The following is a 3,201-nucleotide window of genomic DNA, read 5'->3' as shown; positions in this document are numbered from 1 at the left end:
AAGATAGAACGTCCATGGACTATAAATATGTACCTAGGATTATTGAGAAAGGAGGACGATCACGTTCACAACAAACCAATCTAGGCGCATCGCCACCCCTTGTTTCGAGGGTTTCTCCCGGGTAAGCAACATGCTGCCTAGATCGCATCTTGCGATCTAGGCGATATCAGCTTATTCGTTGTTGGTGTTGCTCGTGCTGAAGCCTTTTTGATGGCGAGCAACACCCTTATCGTAGATGTTTTGGGGCTGACGTCGATATCTTCATGATATGCTCGTTTAGCTACGCTGCCCCTCGATATCTAGCTGTCCTTACACCTATCTTGGGTGTAAGGGCAGCATCTTGCTTGTTCTTTATTTAGTAGATCTGATCCGTTATAGTTGTTCCTTGTACTTCAAGGATTGGTTTGATATCCACATGGTTAGGCCTTACAAACGGGTTGAACGATCCGGTAGCGCGTAAGGTATGGTTTACTAAGCCCTAGAGGGATTGTTCCGGGGATCAACTTCATGTTGGTTTTTAGGCCTCTTTAGGACTGGTTTTCCATCATCTCACGTATCTGCTAGGCTCAACTACGCGTAGGATGTTCCGGTTATGCGGTGAAAACCCTAGACTGTCGTAGATTGGTTTAACTTGATATTGATAAAGCAGGATCCCCATATCATCGTAAATCCAACATGAACCATGGGGCAATCGGCTCTTTGAGCCGATCCACAAGGCAACCTAAGAGCTGATCGGGGCTCGTATTTAATGTTTACGTGTTTGCCATGCAGGAAACTAATCGAAGCAATCCATCACCTTCCTGACCAGGTATAGGTCAGGTGGCACGCCCTTGCATCAGTCGGGACGTGTGCCGGAGCATTGCGGGCCGTTGCCCGAGGGACCCGGGATTCACCGGCGGTCCCGGGAGCCTCCCGGCTCTCCGTGTTGCCCGTCGCTGCTCGCCGGTAGGTTTTGGTAGGCAACACATTCCGGCACGCCCGGTGGGACACTCTACAACAACAACTACGTCGACATCCGCAGCAACCATGTCAAAAGCCGCCGATGAGGTGGTGGACGAACCAGTCACGTACGCAGATCTGCCTGAGGAGCACAAGAAGAAGTATGATGATATTAAAGCCCTCTTAGAAGCCGATCTCATCGGCTCCTTCGCGAAGACCCGTTCACATGGCATCAGGTGGAAAGGGTTCTCACCCGAAGGCGCTCTCGATGAAGTAGACCTCTCTACCTCTTCAGATGAACGCACCAGAGCTCTGCGCCAGGAAATTAATTACATGGTGGCTCATTCCCTACACCGTCATTCTGAGAGCCTGGTGAACGCTCTTGAGCGCGTTGCGGTTCGCGTGGTTCAGGAAATCATGAAGCATCAGTACTCCCCGTCAGGACCTACCCTAGGGACTCACCAGGGAGAAATACCATTCCAGACAAGACCGCCGCTGCCATTCGCGCTTACAGCGCCAGAGCCACAGGGTTCACCGGCGTACGTTGTCTACAAGGTTGGAGGCGATCCTGGTGATTGCCAATTCCTGTATGAGCCGCCTAAAGAGATCCCACATGGATATGTGTGCACATACGTGCCGGACTGCAATACCTTGGCGCGCACGAACCATATTGCACCAGCAGGGATTTCTGGAGCAGACGCCGACAAACAGGCATGGCTATCGAAATATGCCACCGGAACGAGTCATGAGAGCTCGGTCCCTGCAGCTCATACCATGGAACAAATCAGTACCATCTTGAGAGACCAGTTCGGCATCCTGCCGAAGAGGAAAACAATCGGCTATTCCAAGCCGTACCCCGACGAGTATGATTTGATCCCGCTGCCACCCAAGTATCGGCTCCCTGAATTCTCAAAATTCAATGGAGCAGAAGGGTCTAGCTCAATTGAGCACGTGAGCCGATATTTGGCACAGTTGGGCATGATTTCAGCATCAGACCCGTTACGTGTAAGGTTTTTGCACAATCTCTCACGGGATCAGCCTTTGGGTGGTACACCTCGTTGCCACCAAACTCGGTCCGGACGTGGAAGCAACTCGGAAGAACAGCTTCATGTTCAATATCACTCGAAGCTACCGAGGCTGGCATTGCCGATCTAACGCAGGTGCGGCAGAAGCGGGGAGAAACGGTGTCGGAATACATTCAACGTTTCAGGACTGTCAGGAACCGATGTTATTCGGTTCGTTTAACTGAGAAAGAAGCAGTCGATCTGGTAGCATTGGGCCTCGCAATGCCGATCAAGGATCTGGCTTTCCAAGTAGAGTACAGTTCACTGTCGCACATGGTCCAGAAACTAACATCGTATGAGAAGCGCCACCTTGAACTGTACCAGGACAAGTTTAAGCGTCCGGTAGGCCTGGTCGAGACAGAAGAAGCTGAGGATTCTGCAGAGGACCTGGAAGTAGCCGTGGCTGAATGGGCTCGGGGGGCAGCTCCCGTGTCCTGCAAATGGGTGAAACCACAAGGGCCTGCAAAAGGGTTTGACTTCGATGTGAGCAAAGCTGAGCAGATATTTGATTTATTGCTTAAGGAAAAACAGCTGAAGTTACCCGAAGGCCATAAAATCCCTACGGCGCAAGAAATGAACGGGAGACCGTATTGCAAGTGGCATCACTCGTTCACCCATACCACCAATGACTGCAAAGAGTTTTGTCGGCAGATCCAAACAGCGATAGAACAAGGCCGATTGATCTTTGGCCAGTTTGCCATGAAAGTGGACACACATCCGTTTCCTGGCGTCAACATGGTGGAACTCAATCGTTCCGCGAGGCGTCGGCTAGATTTCTCGTTCGATGTTAACATGGCAGGGCCTGTATACCACCATGGCAAGGATAAAGAAGAAAGCAGTCACTCCCGTGGTAAGGAAAAGGAGGAGGCCGTCCCACGCGACCGGCCCTGATATGACAACAAACGGTACCTCACCGAAGAACAAGTGAGAAGCGTGCGATATCAACGACCACTCTCCGCGCATCTCCTTAACAAGTATGAGCGTCAGTATGACCGACGTCGGCGGTACGACGGAGAAGACGAAAGATATCGTCGGTCTGACGTAGACAATGGAAGGTATCGTCGGTATGATAGAAACGACGAAGGATATGAGCACCGTGCTAAGGGGAGATCAAGAGAGTAGGAGGAAATGGATAGACACTGGGACTGCCCTTTCTTCAAGCACTGCTGGGATTCAGGAATGAGCCGATTGCCTACAA

This window comes from Lolium rigidum, chromosome 2 (genome assembly GCF_022539505.1).
Source record: "Lolium rigidum isolate FL_2022 chromosome 2, APGP_CSIRO_Lrig_0.1, whole genome shotgun sequence".
NCBI classification, from domain to species: domain Eukaryota; kingdom Viridiplantae; phylum Streptophyta; class Magnoliopsida; order Poales; family Poaceae; genus Lolium; species Lolium rigidum.
This window is presented reverse-complemented; position numbering follows the sequence as displayed.